The sequence below is a fragment of the Alexandromys fortis genome, unplaced genomic scaffold (genome assembly GCF_014885135.2).
Source record: "Alexandromys fortis isolate MF-2015 unplaced genomic scaffold, M_Fortis_MF-2015_v1.1 scaffold_97, whole genome shotgun sequence".
Lineage (NCBI taxonomy): Eukaryota > Metazoa > Chordata > Mammalia > Rodentia > Cricetidae > Alexandromys > Alexandromys fortis.
In genome coordinates this window covers 1,225,384-1,244,559 of record NW_026067981.1, presented here as the reverse complement: position 1 = coordinate 1,244,559, position 19,176 = coordinate 1,225,384, and the positions used below count along the sequence as shown (strand labels likewise).

The 19,176-nt window shown below is 39.8% G+C and overlaps 1 protein-coding gene across 15 annotated transcripts in view; it reads left to right on the top strand.

Annotated features, from left to right (window-relative positions):
- Positions 1-1,689: 1,689 nt before the first annotated feature.
- The window catches only part of Prrc2c (proline rich coiled-coil 2C), a 71,993-nt gene continuing 54,506 nt past the window's right edge, over positions 1,690-19,176 (top strand). For all 15 annotated transcript variants that reach the window (XR_007594626.1, XM_050158289.1, XM_050158282.1 and 12 more), the window contains exon 1: positions 1,690-1,893. The gene's annotated coding sequence lies outside the window, so the exon portion shown is untranslated. The remainder of the gene's footprint in view (positions 1,894-19,176) is intronic.

The following is a 19,176-nucleotide window of genomic DNA, read 5'->3' as shown; positions in this document are numbered from 1 at the left end:
AGGCTGGTCTCAAACTCAACAGAGATCCGCCTGCCTCTGCCTCCAGAGTGCTGGGATTAAAGGTGTGCACCACCACCTCCCGGCTAGAGATTCTTTCTATAAATTCTGTTACTCTATCAAACCCCGAGTAAATACACAGCTCACAGAAACTCATGCAGTAACACTGTACATACATGTCAGTCTCATAACCTGAGCAAACGTCAGCTCAGTTGATTGTTGGAGGTATTCTACATTGCTCAAGGAAGAGCTTTCAATATTGGGATACTAAAGACCAGATTCTAATGGCTTGTGGGAAAACCACCAAGGAGTTTTCTTGGTGAAAAGACTGGTCTGTCTCTGGCCTGTTATATCTATCAGACACTATGCCTCATTTTAAATGATCATTAAAGAAACGGAGGGTTCTAGTTTATTTGGATTATCACTGGTTTAACTTGTGGAAGGCTCTAGGTTCAAGCCCCAGCAGTGTAAAACAGTTTAGAACAAATGATCCCGAGCAGTGGTGCACACCTTTAAATCCAGCACTTAGGAGGCAGAGGCTGGCAGATCTCTGTGAGTTCAAGGCCAGCCTGGTCTACAAGAGCTAGTTCCAGGCCGGGCGGTGGTAGCGCAGGCCTTTAATCCCAACACTCGGGAGGCAGGGGCAGGCAGATCTCTGTGTCTCGAAAAACCAAAAAAAAAAAAAAAAAAAGAGCTAGTTCCAGGACAGGCTCTAAAACTACAGCGAAACCCTGTCTCAAAACAAACAAACAAAAAACAAAACAACAAAAAGAAATGTCAATTGGAAGGACATTGCTTGGGGTTTACTATTCTCTGATTTTATTTTAGCGTTCTAGCACTCTGGTGTCATCCCATGAAATCCATACTAATTACCAGCCGAGACGTTTACTCAGACCAGGAGAGGCTGACAAGAGATCTTTGAATTTATTACATATTATAGATACTTGGTAAAGCAGACAAATATCACACATTCATGAATTATTTTCTTTCTTTCGGGAAAGGAGATCGAACCCAGAGCCTCGGACACATAAAGCAAGATACTGCATGACCAGCTCCCAGATACCCTATCATTGCCCTTCCTCACTTCGGATACTTTCTTGTCTCTACTTTGCACTTCCCTAGGAAATACCTGCATGCGTGAATCTTAACTGTTAGTTTTCTCTGCTAGTTGGCCCAAGAGATTAAACCCTGCCAGAGGAATCCTAGAAATAAGCAGTGCCTTATTTTACACCCATAATTAAAAAATGCCAAAGGCGGTCTCAGCAGTCCTTTTGTTCCTCACACTTGGGTTACATCTGCACGCTGAGGTGATTTCAGTCTTCTCAAACCGCCACACCGGGCCCTCTCACTTTGCCCCCTACTTCACCAAGAACAGTCTAGCAAAGCGCTGGTTTTAATTTATATGCTCGTCCGTCGGCTGTGTCAGTGGACGGAGACAAGCCAAGTTGTATTCCAGACGACTCAGGACTTCTGGAATCTTCCCAGGCCAAAAGCTTTGTCTCCCTGAGATCGTTCTGGTTGCTGGAACGCCCTCTTTCCAGTAGGAGGCAGCGTTACCCTCGGCCGCAGTGGAGCTGCCACGGAGGCGTCACGTGACCCCGCAGGCTCAACTCGCCCCTCCCCCCAGAGGGCGGTCCTGCGGAGATTTTTCTTTACGTGCGCAACGTCCTGACGTAGCACGTAGGGGCTGGCTAGCCGCCATCTTGCTTCTTTTTCTCGCTTGCTCTCACCCTCTCAGGAGGTAGCGAAAGTGCTTTGGCGGTTTTTTACGGCCGCCGCTCGGGCTTTCCGTACCGGGCGGCCCTGCGGACGATCCGTCGAGGCGCCCTCCCCTCCCCCTGATCCGTAGCTGGCGAGTCCCTGGAAGCGCGCAGACTCGGTCCTCAACCCTGGCGGGTAAGGAGAGCCCGGGCGTCCGGGCGGTGAGGAGGCCCCGATGGAGGAGGACGGGCGCGGGAGGCCTGGGGGGCCCGCGGCGCCTCTGCCTGGGCTCCCCGGCATCGCGGCGTCCTCGGGGCTCCGGCGCGGGCCCGCCGCCCATGTGCGCTGCGTGTGCTGCGGCGGGACGGCTCTGCGGCGGCCGGGGACCCTTCCACCCGCGCGGGCCTGAGCGCGCCCTGCTCCCACGGCGTGGAGGAGGCTGTCCGTGGATGCCCCGAGGTCCCTTCCTGCCCGTGAACGCTCCTGGGGTGATGCTCGCGTTCCCAGCGAGCAGGGTGTGGGGGGGGGGCAGGCCGATCACCGAGGCTCTGCGGGGACCCAGGATCAGCCCTACTTCCGCTAGGAACATGCTGGACAACTTCTTGGAGGATTGGGGTAGTCCCTTCCTCCCGCTAGGCCTCTGCAGCCCCGCATTTGCGGGGAGAGCGCCCGACGGCTGCTTGTTCTATAGAGAGAGCGTTTGGTACCACTGGTTGCCAGGGTAAAGGACCCATGTAAGACTGTAGAAAAGAGCAAGGGAGTCAGTGAGGACTCTCGTTCGGTTTTGCGCTTAAGGAGCGCTCTGATCCCGTTAAAGAGATGGATATTTGTTTAAAGTTTGTTAAAGATCTTTGGGGTGGGGGTGGGGGTCTGACTTGCCTAGTAATTCCTGGCTGTTAAAACTACCCGGATTTCCGCATTGACTGGTCTTCAGCCTAGGTTCATAAATTCATACCCCGGTTAAGATACTTCGAATTGTACAGTAGGCGGCTCTCCTGTTAGGATTGCTCTTTTGGAACGCGCCAGAAGAATCGGAGGGTGCTTGATTCAGTGCCTGCTAGTCAATTCCAGCAAATAGAAAGTGGTAGGTAGGCTGGTATTAAGCGACCACCACGTCAAACCGCCAGCGTTTTTAAAAAGTGGATTTAAGCTTCGATGTTGGTCCTTGAGACGCGGTTTTGGCTGGAGCCATTTTTAGGTGTGTGTCACGGATGCGCTGCAGCATCTTTGCTGACTTGCCCCAAATACACGGCTTCTCCAAAAATTCGAACTAGATTGAGTTTGTAGATAAGGAAAGCGGTGTTTGCTTTTCTGGAATGGCTTTTTCGAAATGAGCTGTTTAGTGGGTTTGGGCTGTTGGTTTTTTTTTTTTTTTTTTTTTTTTTTTTTTTTTTTGCGGGGTCTGTAGGTGTGTGTTGAGCATAGAATGCCTACTGTTCCCCCCTTCCTTACTTAACCTCTGTGTACTAATCACAAGACCTTTATATACATTGTCCTTTTTTGTTCCTTCTAGTCTTTGAGGAAGGTGCTCTTTTACTTGATTCACAGATGAGGGCATGGTATTTTGAGAGACTGAAGTAATTTGGTCAAGGTCACACAAATTTTTGGTGGTACTGTCGTCAAAGCTGTACTTTCGAAACCCAAAAGGGATGCAGGGAACCGTCAAAGTGCCTGTTTGTTCTTACACTTTTACAATCTTTGCTAAAGTAAGGTCCATTATTAGCTGGTAGTTTTTCTTTAGCCTGCCTTCGGTATTTGAACATTGTTGCATGTGAAGGTTAAAGTGTTGCCAGGTGTAACTGCGTTTTATCTGTTTGGCTTGGGAAGACTAGAAGACAGTGATGGGCGGCTTGAGGTCAGCCTAGGCTGCATAGTAACACTAGGTGAATACTTAAAGGTACTTTAAAAAAAAAAAATTCTGAGAGGACCATTCCTTCATTCAGAAACGAAAGGTGATAATGGCAGCCCCTCGCAGGCTTGCTGGTGAATGTAAGACTGTGTAAAGAGTTTATTACTATGCTTAGTGCGTGGTTAAAGAAAGCAGGCAAGCAAGAAAAGGACAGCTAACAATGGAGGGAGAACAGGGTACTGGTAGAAAGGAAAAAAAATGCTCTTTTCCAAGCACAATAACCTGTGTTCTCAAAATAACCCGGTCTGGATACTTAGGTTGTTTTCTTTGCCCTGTTCTACTTCTCTTTACACTTACATACTGGGTTTTAATTCATAAATTCCTCCTTTGTGCTCTGTATAGTAAGTAACCCAGGGATCAGTTCTAGCTCAGAGCAAGGAATTTCTTAACTGTCTTAGATAATACTGTATCCTTGAGTCTGTGCACTGTCCCCTCCCACACTTCAAGTTGTGGGTTAGCTAGGTGATATCTTTCTATGCAGTTTATGTCATGCTGGTATCTGTAAGAGTTCATCGTTGGTAAAATTGCAAAAGAAATCAATTACATATTTAGGAAACTAGTCTCTCTATTTTGAGATGGACTCTCTTTGCAATCTTGCCATCCTGGAACTCACTATGTAGACCAGGCTGGCCTCGAATTTAGAGATCCTCCTGCCTCCCAAGTGTTAGTTAGGATCAAAGGTGTGTGCTACCATGCTCAGCAGAGAACCGCAGTTTACAGTGAAAGCAGCCCTGAAGTTTGTATCTAAGTTCTTACTAAGACTTTTGACTTCAATAAAGCTAGACTTGTCTGTTGCTTTGTAAGTGGAGTAGCACCATGAGTGCTTATCTCAGTTGATGTTAATTGTTGCTTGGAAGTCTGAGTTAGTTTCCTGAGTCATAGTCCTAGCATCTTTGTGGCTCAAAGTGTTCTTTAGAGAGTTGCTTTTGTATTGTGTTTTCCTTCTAAAGCTAACTATAATTTTTTTTCCACATAGATTTCTCATTTTGTTCTAGAGATTAGCAGGCCAGCCATGGTTAGGGGCCTATGTCTGCACCTATTTACAGAGTCAGTCAAATGAGTGCTTTTACTGAGGTTCAACAAGCAACTTCTGTGTCGTTGGCAGGCACATTTGGCAAAAACTATTATTGTCAGTATGTTGGATTCAATCTTAGTAGCTCTGCTGGGTGCTGAATATTAAAGGAAGGTAAGCCAACATTTATAGAGAGCATCACTAGTATTTTTAAAAAGTACTGTCTTAAGAATTTTCCAAGCTTCTATCACCTACCATGTATGGTAATTGTCATATATAATTGATCTTGCATTATGTTCCATGCTTATACACCTACCTTATATAGTGCTTGCCATAGTTTTTTTTACATTGTTGAGTAAGGATTAGAAATACCAAATAATCTATGCAAAAAAAATCTTTGTGAGATTGATTTGCATCAAATTTTTCTGGTTTTGTTTGTTTGAGACTAACTGCCTAGAACTCTGGCTGGCCTTGAACTCACAGATTTACCTACCTCTACTTCCCTAGTGCTTGGATTAAAGCTTTGTGGTCCCACAACCAGCTTAATTTTCAGTTTTATTCTACTATTAATCTTTTCACTTTGATAGATTGTTGAATGGCTTTGTTTCTTACTGCCAAGATATTTCGCCTTAAAATTAATACTAAAAGTTACCATGAGCTACCATAAATCCTAGCACTTGGAAGGCCAAAGCTCTCTTGAGTTTAAGGCCAGCTTGGTATATGTAGCAGTTCAAGGCTAGCAAGGGCTTCTTAAATAAGGTAGGTGGGGGTTGCCATAGAAGTGGAGAGAGTTCTTTGTATGGCATTCATGAGGGCCTAGGTTTAGTTCCCATTACTGCCCTTCACACCATATCTTTTATAGTCCTTGGGTTCGTACCTGAGGATGAAAACAAAGGCATGTGAGAAGGTGCAGGAAATTTGATGTAGAAAATCTACTCACAGAAAAAGATAGCATAGATGAAGTGTCTGGTTGATTATGGTAAAGGAAGACATGATGGCTAGAAGATAAAAAAATAATAATGGGGTAGGAGAGATGACTTGTTGTGTCAGTACTGTGAAAGAGAGAATCTGGGTTCAACTCTCCAGCACTCACATAAAACTAGGCATTGCTCCCCATGCCCGTAACCCCAGCAGTTGGGTGTGGTGGTAGTAAGCTTCAGGTTCAGTGAGAGACTATCTAAAAAATAAATGGAGAGTCTGCTGGGAGACTACTGGCATAATCTGGTTTCTGATTGCAGGCACATACAAAATATCAATAATAGTAATTTTTGTTTATTTTCTTTTTTCAAAATTTAATTCCAGAGCTCAGAGCTTGTCCTTAAACTCCTACCTTAGCCTTCCTACTGCCAAAACTACAGGCATTAGTTATCCAGCTTGACTGGGGTTTTGTTTGAGGCAGAGGCTCATTATGTAGCTATCTGTGGTTCAGGTGTGTTACAGTTATGGATAGTTGATTGCTCTCACTGTTAAGCATGTGCTTAACGGCTATTCAACCACTAAGCGCTATCCCCAGTCCTGTAACTTTTAACTTTTTGTTAAGGACTTTGTACCTAGCTCTACACTATTTATCCCCATCTCCCAGGGGGCTCACTCTTTAAATCTATACCAGAGTAAATCTTAGAAGTGGATTCTTTCTCCATTATAACACTAGAAGCCTTTTTTTCCCTTTTTTCCTTCAAGACAGGGTTTCTCCATAGCTTTTGGTTCCTGTCCTGGAACTAGCTCTTGTAGACAAGGCTGGCCTCGAACTCACAGAGATCCGCCGGCCTCTGCCTCCCGAGTGCTGGGATTAAAGACGTGCACCACCACCGCCCGGCTACTGGAAGACATTTTGAAGTTGATTGTTTATGGTTACCTAACTAGTAAGTAATAGTAAGGATTTTAATCATTGACCCAGACAAGCCTGAGTAATAAACTCTGTCCCAGTGACTGATATTTCCTGAATTGAAGTCATTCACCAAGTTTTAACTTTGTCTTCAACCCATCTGTTGTTAATACTTAAGCTTATTGCTGCACCCCTACCCCCAATCATGTCTCACTGCATATCCAAGTCGGTTTAAATTTGCCATCCTTCTACCTCAGCCTTTAGAGTGCTGGGATTACAGGTGTGTGTTGTTACACAGTTCAGTTTTAATTTACTATCTTTTAATTAAGTGAATTTAAAAGTTAAATGTACATTTTTTTTTACTTTTTTTAACCATCTAGTATGTTTTAAAATAAGCATGTATACTCAAGTTCTGATTTGTGGACCACTTCAAATTAATATCTACCCTTTGGAAAATAATTGCTGTAAAAATGAGTGCTGGGTAAGATCAAGCAACAGCTGCAGACAATGAAGGCCAAAGTGACTAAAAGCCTGGACTGGAATGGATTCATCAAACAGGAAATGGTAGCATTGCAGAAAAGAATACAGTGTGGTCTTAACGCATGCTTGACAGCCATTTTTGTGAACTTATATTTAGATAAATGACACTTGTCTTAAGAATCTACAGCAAGGGAACAAGAGCAATGAAGAAATGGGCAGAAGGGAATAATATAAACATAAGATTATACTAGAGTTAGCTCTAACAAAATCCCCAAAAAATTGTGGTAAACAACCTTTGATTTAGGTGAGATATCATTGGTGACCCCTAAAAAAATAGGTCAAGTACTGGGGGTGGAAGGTTAAGAGGTAGAGTGGTGGGAAATTTATACGACCTTGATTTTCAAGCACGTCAAACTCAGAACTATAAGGTTTAAAGCTTAGCTTTAATTCTTTTCAGTTTGTATCAGCTGTCAAGTTCACATTACGTGTGCTTTTTTTATTTTTTGAATTTAATATTCTATGATACCATGTATTCATGAGTCTTTTCCTTATTTGTTTGTTTTGGAGATTTTTGAGACAGTATCTCTATGCACTATTGGCTCTCCTGGGTCTGCTTGCCTCCTGTGTGTTGGGATTAAAGGTGTGCACCACCACCACGCCCGTCTTTAGCCATATTTAAAGCACAAATAAAGAGGAAATAAGTGTCTTAAGATGAGGTTAAGATAATCAGGCTAGTCAGGAGACAGGCCGGCCAACTTGGTCTACATAGAGAGTTCCAGGCCAGCCAACACAATATTGTAAGACCCTATCAAATAAGAGATGGTGATGTATCTTCCTTCCTCTTTCCAGCTGGTAATTTAATAAGTGCAAGGCTATTGTTTATGATTGTGTGGTCAGTGCATTGCACAAAGGTTCTAGACTGAAGAAGGCAACAAGAGTGTAAGTACAGCCCATGTTCCACTAGTGGAGTTATGTGCTATTTAATAATAGCAGCTTCTCTCTGAGAACTGTAGTTATTCCCAGAAGGATATATATTTTCTGTTTGCTCGAAGGCTTTGTGGAAGCCAGTGGATGCTTTTGAAAACCTTATGGAAATAGGACACACACACACACACACACACACACACACAGATCAGTGACTAAGCAGAGCTTATAAAGGAACCAGGGTTGGTTTTCGGCACCCACATGATGGCTCACAGTCATCTGTAACTCCAGTTCCATTTTTAATGCATTTTAAAGATGGGTATCATAACTTATTGAATATTTTTAGTAAGAATGAAAAATGATATATTAAATACCATATCAAATTTCCAAAAAGTAAGAAAGCATTTTGAGAGTCCTAATTTAATTACAATTTAATACTCAAACATTTTGTTTTGATTTTTCAAAATATGACTGTTGGTGGTCTATAATTCAAGAAACTACTTTTAGAATTAAGATTAAAATTTTTTAGATCTAAATTGAAGAAGCACAATATGGGAGGTATAGAGTTTTTGTTGAAAGTTAGAGATGTGAATCCTATAAATTTGTTTAAAGGTGGGAAAAGAAAGCTGAATGTGGTTCCTGGCCCTTTAATGCCAGCACTCTGGGATAGTGAGTCAGGAATATTGTGACTAGTTTCAAGCCAGCCTGGGCTACCTAGCAAGTTATTTTGCTTTAAAATAAAAGAGCATTACTGGATGGCGGCTTTGGAAAGAGATTTGAAGTTTGGTTATGTTGTTTTATGAGTTTAATTTTTTACTAAATAAAATTGGACTTTTTGTTGTTTAGTTTTGTTGTTCTAATACTTCGATTTGGGTATTTACTGCAATTAGTATCAAGTTGTAGAAAGACAAAACATCTCCCAATAGTCAGGAGGAATCTTTTGATATTGAAGACAAAGGTGTCATGTAATATTTATGACATTCTTGAACTTGGAAAGACTGAAATTAGAAAGTGTAAGCGGTGAATGTACTCCCTTTAATGTTTGAAGACCAACATTTCAATGGTATTGGAAGAGTTAGTAACTTAGATGGCTGTGTTTGAAATTCCATTCCCTATTGTAACCCTTTGGTTATGTTAAAGGTTGGTAAGAAGAATAGGGGCTGGAAAGGTGGCTTAGTGGTTGAGAGTACTGGCTGTTCTTCCAGAGGTCCTGAGTTCAATTCCCAGCAATCATATGGTGGCTCACAACCATCCATAATGAGATCTGGTGCCCTCTTCTGGCCTGTAGGCATATATGCAGTCAGAGCATTGTGTACATAATAAAAAGTATTTTTTTAAAAAGACTGATAAGAAGGGTGAGCATTTAAAAAAGAACACTCTTTCCCCATAGCTGAAACCATTCAAGTCCTCCCATAAAATAAGATTGGCTTAAAAACTGAAATCAGTCTTAACAGTAATTGTATATAAAGAGTAGTTAAAATATTGTAGGTTTTCAGTAAGGAGGCCCTGCTAATCACTTGAAATAAATAGTAAATGCAAGAACTTTTACTTTCCTAGAACAGGGCTTCTTTGTGTGTATGTGCAGTGTGCGTGTTTGCTGAGGTGGAAGCTAACATTAGATGTTTACTTCAAAGTTCTCTACGTTACTGAGATCATCTCTCACTGAGCCTGCCTGTATCTCACTCTGACTAGCCAGCAAATCCTAGGGATCCTGTCTCTTGTCTCAGGACAGGATTAGAGGTGCAAACAGTATCTCCACCCTGACCCCCCACTCATCCCCAGTGCATTCTGGTCCTCATATTCTCATCATTGTTTGCAAAGTCCATATTTTACCACTAAGCCATCTATCTTCAGCTGCTTAGGACAGGGCTTCTTAACCTTTCCACTTACAACTCCTTTTGTCTGTGGCCCTGGTATATAAAATATACAAGTCAAACAATTAGTAATAATCATTTTTAATTTATTTAAAATAATTTTTTGTTATTTTATTATTTAAAGATATCTTTATATGCTAGATAGCTTCTTTATTTTATAACTAAGTCTTGTTTAAGTATTTGATTTGCAGAATGTAAAGATCTTCAGCATTTTTTAGAGGTTGACTGGCACAGTGCTAAGAATGACATTTTACATAAATTCATAATACAAATATCAGAAGTATGTTAAACACCATCTTAGAAATTTGTAAAATTGTGTTCTAAGCTGAAACGAGCTTCTCATCAACTTGAGAAGCGATTTTAAAACCAAGCAGTATTGCGTATTGCAGTCCAAAGGTAAACTAAGTTGATACATGCTGAGGACTGATAGGAAAATATTGTTTTTTATAACTAAACCATTATGTTTCTATACAAACAGAAAGGTAAATGTCCAGAAAAACACTAGAATTCATGGCACACAGCCTTTGCTAATTTTAACTAAGGTGTTAGAGGCAGCATTTGGTGCATGGCATGAGGGTATGTATATACAGAGAAGTTGACCAAACAGCATTGTTGAGTGCTGCCAGAAACACTTTGGGTTCATTGTAGGATTACAAATTAAGAAGCCTTTTACTATTACCAAATTTTATGTTGTGATCCATATAAAAAGCTGTTTCAGCAGTGGGGTTTTTTTTTTTTCATTTTTTTTAGTATAAAAGATTTACTAGCTAGATTGCTTTTCTAATTATAAAGGTTGTTTTCTGTCCTGAAAACATTATTTCCCTTATTTCCTTTTCATTTTTGATTGTTTGAGATGGGGTCTCAGCTGGGCGGTAGTGGTGCATTCCTTTAATTCCAGCACTTAGGAGGCAGAAGCAGGTGGATCTCTGTGAGTTCGAGGCCAGACTGGTCTACAAGAGCTAGCTCCAGGACTGGCTCCAAAGCAACACAGAGAAACCCTGTCTCAAAACTCCCTCCCCCCAACAAAAAGAGATGTGGTCTTATCCAAGCTGGGCTTGAACTCCTGATCCTGCCTCCATCTCCCAAATGCTAAGATAATAGGCATGCACTAAGTACACAATACTGTTGTTTTCAGGTATGGCCTGACTACCAGTCTCATTCTGAGAATGAGATGATAAGTTTTGGTGTTTTAGAGGTCTTTAACATATTATGGTACTCTTTTTTAAAAAATATTTAGTATGTATACAATATTCTGTGTGCATGTCTGCAGGCCAGAAGAAGGCACCAGACCTCTTTACAGATGGTTGTGAGCCACCATGTGGTTGCCGGGAATTGAACTCAGGACCTGTGGAAGAGCAGACAATGCTCTTAACCTCTGAGACATCTCTCCAGCCCCCCCCCCCCCATATTATGGTACTCTTAACTTTGGGTGGTGGCACACGCCTTTAATCCCAGCACAAATATATATATATATATATATATCCCAAATAGCAAATACCACAATAGCAGTGATTACCCCCCCCCCCAATCATTTCTTTTGAGCTCTCTCTTTTTTTCCTAAGAAGTTGGTAGGTTCTTTTCATGGGATTATATGTGCCACTCTTGGTTACCCACCACACATATACTGAAGAAAGTCATGGGGAAAGGAAAAGGTGTCTAGGATATGGGCATAGGAAGAAGTCATTTGACTTGTTTGCTAGATGCAGCCTTGTAGAAACAGAATAGTCAATTCTATACTTTGACAAAGTTACTTAACAGCTCTTGGAGTTATCTGGCCAATTCTGAAAATAGAGAATGGGACGAGTCTTATTTTTGATAACTTCCTCCCACTTAAGGACAGTTGAGTAATTACAAAGTTTGTGACCAGGTTAGTTTGTTAATACTGTGTTAATAATGATCCTTGGAATTGAACATAATTTAAAACTTAATGCGATAAGTACAGACTCGGTAGAATTATTAAATCCCAGATCTTTGCATTTGATTTCTATTAACAGAGATTTATTAATAAAGTAATACTACTATACTATTAGCTGTCTTAAAACTAGAGGCTTTTCATACAGACAGGTTGAGCCCATATACTGCATTTAAGAAATTCATGTTTATGAGGTGGTTGTTTTAGAGGCCCTACCTGTGTTACCCAATTTGGTTACCCTTCTCTTGGCTTTAAGCAATCCATCCCCCTGTCTCAGCTACCTCAGTAGCTAGGATTATAGACTCACACCACCACATGGGAGGAAATTCAATTTTTAAGTTGTAACTACATAGTTACTCTTAAATTATGATAGTCCAGGATCTATTTAATCTTATAGAATCATTGATTATATTTTGGTCTTTCAAATGTGTTTATGGTTTCATTTGTTATATCTGCTTTCCAGCTCTATTCAAGTTTTAAACACTAGACAGGGTCCAGTAGATTGTCCATTGTACTGGTCATCCCTTAGTACCCAATCATAGATGGACTTTTCTTTCCTGTCTGCTAGTTCTCAAATAACTGGCATTGAGACTCAATATTGATTTTAGGTAGTCGGCAGGTAACTCAAGCTTATTACTAATTAACTCTTAAAACTTAAATGAACCTATGTCTATTAATCTTTTGCCACGAGGCTCATGACTACCTGTTCTCCAGCATGTCTTGCTCTCCCTGTGTCTCCTGGGATCTCTGACTCCACCCTTCTTCTCAGTGTCCCTAGTCTGATTTTTCACGCCTAATCTTATCTTATCCAGGTATTGGCCAGTTAGCTTTTTTATCAAACCAATTAACAGCATAATTTTCACAGTGTACAAAAGGATTATTTCATAGCACCTAGTGTGTTCAGATAACTCTATCCCCTGCTCAAAGCAAACCCACATATGCGTCCTCTTATAACTTACTACTTGAGACTACTACTTTATACCCAACTTCAAAATAAAGAAAATAGCATGAAATTCACATATAACCAAAGCATGTGATTATATATCGCCAGCTTCCAAATAATGATATGGAGACTTATTAAGTATGAAAACTTGGCCTTAGTTTGAGCTTGTTCCCAACTAGCTCTTAAAACTTAATCTACATTCGGCCACATGACTTGTTACCTCTCCACCATATTGTATGTCTGGTTCCCTCTGCCTTTCAGGTCTGTACCCCCTCTCCCCAGTTCCTGTCTCCCTGGAAATCTTGCCTATCCTGGCCTTTCAGCTTCTTATTAGACCAATCAGAAGGTGCCTTGATGGTGTGCAAAAAGATTATCCCGCAAAACATGGTTATATGTTTATAGGCTGGCTATAAGTCACCTCAATATTACTATACCTAACCAATGTAAATGTAATATGTCTGTGGTTTTCTTATTTATAGTTTTCTTGAAATACTTCCTATTTAAAATTAGTTTGTGTATTCTGTACTTCAAAATGGTCTCATTTTTAAAAGTGATTTTCTGCTTCTTATTTTTATTTGTATTTACGAAGTAAGATGGGGGAAATAAATATCTTAGAAAGTTTATATTTCATGAATACTGAATACCTTGATACTAGGATAGCTTGGTTGGGCATGGAGACTGGTCATTTTAAAGTGGGCAAGTTAGTTAAAATTGGAGTATTAAAATGTTGTGTTCTACACTTAAAAACATCAGTCTTACCTCGCCGCCCCCCCATATAAATAACTAAATGGCTTAAACGACAGAAATTTGTCAAAGTTATAGAGTCTAGAAGTACAAAGTAAAGTTGCTAGCATGGTTTGTTTTAGTGAGTACTTTGTTCCCTGATTACACATGACCACTTTTTTATTGTACTCATGACAGAGAATTAATTCTGCTATCTCCTTATAGAAAGTGTTGATCTTGTCGTGACTTATGCCATCATCTAAGACTAATTACCTTTCAAACTAGTTTTCTAAATATCATCACCTCTGGGTTAGGGCTTCACAATTTTTTGGCAAAATATTCCTCTTATAATTTGTGGTACTTTTATGTTATTGTTACTTGAAAATGACATTTCTAAACAAGTAGGTGTATTTATTAATGGAGGCATCACTTCCTGTTTCTAATGCTTTGTCTTTGTCATTTGATATTGTATTGAACTATGAGAAAAGAAAGGTCAACTATATAGAATCTCTTTAATTTTAGCTCCTTAAAGAAAACTGATATGGTAAAATTATTTTGGGAACTCCCCCCTCCTCCAAGATGGTTTCTGTGTAGCTTTGGAATTAAAGGTGTGTCCCACCACCGCCTGGCAATCTTGGGCATGTTTTGAGAACCATCTGAGTTAATATTGATGCCACTGTTTTCTTGCTGTATGATTTTTGTTGTTGTTTTGGTTTGGTTTGGGTAAGTTTTTCATTTGTTAGTTTTAATGATTTAGATTTTTTAAGTAGTTCTGAGGCCCATCCCAGTAATTTTACATACCAAAACCTCAGATTTTGAAAGGTGGTTCCAAAAATACCTTGCTAAGTTAGAATGTAGGTCTATGATGTTATAAGTGTGAAAAACAAACTAAAATTTACTAGTGTGTTTACAGTAGTGATGAGGAAATACTCTGGGAGAAATTTACTTTGTAGAGAACAGGTCACCTTTTTAAATTAAATGCTTAAAATTTATGAGGGAGGAATAAGCTTAATCTTCTAGAACATATAAAAATGATTTAGAGAAGTCCTATATTTCCTTATCCAGGTGTTTTGCCTCTTACTATTTTACTTTATTTCCTTTGTTTTCTGCATAAGCGGTCACCTCTGCACACACTGACACATTTTCTGTGTTTTTTAATGTCTAGTTCTAAACAGTGTAGTCTCTGCGAACCTAAAATTTAAACTCTTCAATAATTTTCTGAGAACAGTTCTTGAACTTGTTCTGATAAATGAGCAGAAACAACTGGTTAGTAAGTAAGCTTGAATCTTTGTACATGTTCAGTACTGTTACTGACAGAAGTTTTGGTGACTTTTGCTGACCAATATTCCTCTCCCTTATTTATTCCTTTTTGCTAGCTGTTAGCTCTGTTGTAACATACACAAGATAGAAATTTGCCCCATTTGTAGTTTCTGGTAAGAGCCAGAGGTTTTGCTTTCAAAACTTGAAGTAGTAGGGGTAGACAGGCACAAGAAGCCCACTGGTTAGATTTTTATTTTCCCGTTTACTTTTCAGACCTTTGCAACCTCAAGATTTCCAAGCTCTATTGCTGGTTAGTGGATGAGGACAGTATATTTACTAGTTATGACTTCTCCATTGTATATCATAGTCACTGAGAAAATATTTGTAAGAGAGAGTGGGGGTTAAATATTTTGAGCTTGAAGCTCTGTCTTGAAATGTGCACAAGTCTGGCAGTGGAGGCACACACTTTTGATTGCAGAGGCAAGCGGATCTCTGAGTTCAAGGCCAGCCTCGTCTATAGAGCTAGGTCCAGAATAGCTAGGACTGTTACACAGAGAAATCCTGTTTCAGAAAAAGCAAACAAAAAGTTTCAGGATGTTTTAGTATATCAGCAATTAAAAATATGTATCAAAGATTGTAGTATGAAGGAAGTTTGGGGAAACCCCGAAAAACAAAAACAAATATTTTTGGAAATGGTTGATATCTGTATAGTAGATGGTCCTTCTCCTGCCACTACCACTCCTGGTGTGGGCCCCCACACTCACGTTAGTTCCAATCTAGGGCTTCTTGCATCCTTGGTAAACATTGCCACCTAAGCTATACCCAGTGACTGCAGATTTGTTTTATTTTAGATTTATTTTATGTGTAATTTTGAGTGTTTTGCCTTCGTGTATGCATGTCTGCACCACATGTGCACAGTGCCCAAGGAGGCCAGAGGGGAGGGATTTGGATGGTTATGAGTTCTGGAGTCACACCTGGATCCTCTGTAAGAGCAGCTTGTGTGCTTTTAACAGCTGACCCAAGCCATCTCTCCAGCCCCAACAAGTCTTATCTATCTATCTATCTATCTATCTATCTATCTATCTATCTATCTATCTATCTATCTATCTAATTTGGTGTGCTTGGTGCATTGCCTGCATGAATATCTGTGTCAGGGTATAGGATCCTCTGGAACTGGAGTTATAGCTGGCATGTGGGTACTGGGAATCAAACCTGAGTCCTCTGGAATGGCAACCAGAGCTCTAAGCCATCTCTCCAGCCCCCAACAGATCGTTTTTTAATGTTGCCACATATAAATCTATGGGGCATCAGACTATCTTTAGGGGATCTAAATTATTACATAGGAATAATGAAAAAATGATAAACATTTAGAAACCTCATGGCCAGAAACATACTTTTGTTATTTGTGTTGGGAAGATTGGAGTTTATCGAAATACAGGGGTTATTTTTATGCACATAATAAGTATTAAAGATAATTTAATGTTTGCTGTATTAAAATATAGAATTTTTTACTTAATAAGCTGAAGGAATTTTAGAGATTATAGCTAATCTTTTTCAAAAATGTAGAAACTGCTTAGATTGTTTTCTCCACATCAGCATTTGAGCTGAACATTTGTGAAAAAATTCATGGTTAGCACTGTTGAGTAGCGTCCTTTCATCTGGAAGGGCTGATTGTTGTATTCTGATAAACTGCTTCCCAAATGTCATTTAGATCTTTTGGAAACAAGCTACTTGGTTTAAAACACTGGTTCCCCCATGTGCATACCATTTCTTTATATAATTGGGGGGAGGGGTCGTTGTAGAAAACTACATTTTTACAAGATCTGGAAAATGCATATACACTATATCTAATTTCAGTGGGAAAATCCTATTTTTATTGGGCTTTTTTCAGTTAAAGCGCTTCTGATTTTAGAGAAAATTGATATTTTCAGTGGCAAAAGCAAGGAGGGGTTATTTAAAAGACTTTGTTTTTAAAGATTGAGTTCTTCAGATGTTTAAGGACCTTAATGTGACTGACTTTTGAAATGTATTGTTAATTTTATACAAGTGTAGAGGATTTCTTTCTATATTTACATAATTTCTCCGCTAGCTATTCTTACTCCCTCACAAATTCAAAGCCTCTTATGCTTTGATTATTATTGTAACATATATACATATAATTAGAAATACAACATAGTGAATCTCTTTAGTGCTGCTCCCATGTGTTAGGTCATGCTCCTTGGGATCCATCCGATTGCCTATAAGGGTACCTTTTCCCTGGACAAAACTGATTTCTCCTTCTCTCAGCAGCTGTTAATTGCCTGTAGCTTTTCATTTCTGGGTATTCTTTCATCCATGTTGGCACACCAACTGATGTTGTCACAGTTTGGGTCTTCAGTAGGTGACCTCTTTGTGTTCCTGGGTACAGCTTTCCTGTCCTGTATAAAAGACATCATCTTGCAGTAGAGATCTGGTCCTCTGGCTTTAGAATCTCTCTAACCCGTGAAGGGGTGTTTTAAAATTAGAAATGATACATGTAGAGAATATAGTGCTTTTGATCCCCATAATTATGCTGATGTGTTTTTGAAATTAGAAGCTCAAAGGCTGAAAACAAATGCTTGAACTTGCTGTTTGAAGGGTTTGGGGGATTACTAGTTACATACATTGTACTGGGTTGTTAAGATACTGATGTCAAGTTCAACCATGTATCCACACAGCAATTTTTTAAACTAGTTTTCCTCCATTGGCTCTTGGCATATAGAATATTCACAAAGGTACCATTTCTTGTTCACTTGTCAAGCTCTATAAAATCTGATTTCTGTCTGCTTTAACTTCCTCCATCTCCTCCATTTCCCCTTTAGGCATGAATTTTACAGTTTGACTTTACACTTCTGGGCTAAGGTTCAGTGGTTTGCAGCTGTGACTTTACTGTAGAGACATGCAGGGGAAGGTTTTCAAAGAATGCTTTTATTCAGCCTGGCCTGAGCAATTTTGCATAAACTGGCTGATGGAGCAGTGTTTGTGTGCATGGTTGTATATGTGTGAAGAAGCCAGAGGAGGACTATTGGGCGTATCCTACTCTGTACCTGGAGAGCTAAGCCCCAGCTCTCCTTTTGCCTTTTCCCTCACTACTACAGGCCTACATGACTATGTCTGGTATCTTAACTGGGTGCTGGGATTTCTAGCTCAGGTCTTCATGTTTGGGTGGAACCTACTGAAACCATCTCATACCCTGGCAGATTATTTTCAAGATCTCTGATAAATTTGTGCTTCCTGAGTGAGAGCACTGATTGATTTTTCTTTAGCTCGTGTCACTTCAGAGAAGCCTTCAAAATTTTGTTGCATTTTTACCCAGTTGATTTTTTTTTATTCACACTTTTGTTTTACTTATAGATTGTTGATTACAGGTTCCATAAAGTATGACCTGTACAGCCGCAAACAAGTAAACATAGGGTAATAATCTCAAATTCCTGACCCCCTTCCTCCACCTCCCAAACACTTGGGACTACAGAGGTATGTAACCACAACTACTGTTGGACCCATTTTAAAACTTGTTTTGTCTAGTAATAGAAACACTTGGAGTGCAAATATGATTTATATTCATTGTTTTGATAGGGTATTTTTTGTTAAAAAGTTTGGCAGTATTGGTTTTGATTTTGCATGTGTGAGTCTTGTCACAGATTTTTTAAAATTGATTCTCTTTTGTGTTTATGGGATTATAATCTTAATTTGCCAGTTATAGAAGCAAAACAGCTTTTGAGATCCCCATCCCTCCTCTATTGTCTGTTGCATACTAAAGAACTTCACTCAAAGGAAAGTGTTTCTAATTTTCTGTGTGTCTTGAGACATTGTATTCTTGAAGTGATCAGCTCCTTGTCAAACAATAGGTATTTACTCAGCCACAGGTTCACCTGTGTGGTTGCAGGTAGCAGTATCAACTTTATTAAGTCAAAAAATTTCCATGTTTGTGTTCACCACAGTTTCTTTATCCATTCATCCTTAAAGAAAGATACACTTTAGCCAGGCAGTGGTGGCACTTGTCTTTAATCCCAGCACTCGGGAGGCAGAGGCAGGCAGATCTCTGTGAGTTCGAGGCCAGCCTGATCTACAAGAGCTGGTTCCAGGACAGGCTCAAAAGCTACAGAGAAACCCTGTCTTGGAAAACAAAAACAACAAAAAAGATAAATACACCTTACACTTTGAGTGTTTACTTGTTTTAATTTAGTGTAAGTATAGTATGAGTATTTTTATGAGGCATTAATTTTATTTCCTTTGAAAAATATGCAGAAAAGGAAATTTAGTTTTGAGGAGTCCCTATGTTATTCATAATGCTCATATTAAATTATATTGACACCAGTAATATTCAAGGGTTTCTCCAACCTTGAGAAACTTATGTTTGGTAGATGTCTATTGGAGCCTATATTTCTGGGTCCTCTATGTGTCTTAATAGGCCAGTTCTGTATTTTATATTGGTTTTGTTTGTTTTTCAGGGCAGGGTTTTTCTGTATAGACCAGGCATTGCCGCCGCCACCAGCTTTGTAATACAATTTTTGAAAAAGGAAGAGATCTTCAACTTTGTGCCCCCTCTATAGTTTTCCGTCAAACATCATGGCTTCCCTATAGTCCCAACCACTCTT